Source organism: Octodon degus, unplaced genomic scaffold, assembly GCF_000260255.1.
Source record: "Octodon degus isolate 3935 unplaced genomic scaffold, OctDeg1.0 scaffold01421, whole genome shotgun sequence".
Taxonomy (NCBI): domain Eukaryota; kingdom Metazoa; phylum Chordata; class Mammalia; order Rodentia; family Octodontidae; genus Octodon; species Octodon degus.
The window spans coordinates 8,168-8,677 of NW_004525997.1; positions in this window are offsets into that span (position 1 = coordinate 8,168).

Consider the following 510-nt stretch of genomic DNA (forward strand, 5'->3'; position numbering starts at 1 on the left):
ATATTTTTATTGTATTTATTTATTTTATTTATTTATTTATTCTTTAAATTTTATTTAATTATTTATTTATTTTTTGTGTGTGACCAGCTCAGCCCACCAGGGGGCGGGCTGGCTGGCATGTGGTGCTGGAGGATTGAACCGCGGTCCCTGTGCTTTGTTTAGCTTAGCTTGTTCTAAGTAGGTGCTTTAGACCACTGGGCCATCTCACCAGACCCTATTTTATTTTTTAATAGATTGCAAATTGAAAATGAATTATTTTCAATTATTACAAACATAAATGAATATAACAATAAAAATTGTCCAAAATAAAAATGAATAATTTACAGATCAGTCATAATAGTTCACTGTGTTCCACTGTGATCTTTTTTTTTTTCCATAATTTTATTGAGAAACAGATAGCAGTGAGACAGTTTCAAACCAGATTGGTAGGACAGTTTCAATAATTAACACATTGCATACATTCTTCCTAGTGGTTAATTGCTGTACAAGATGCAGACTTGATATCTTATT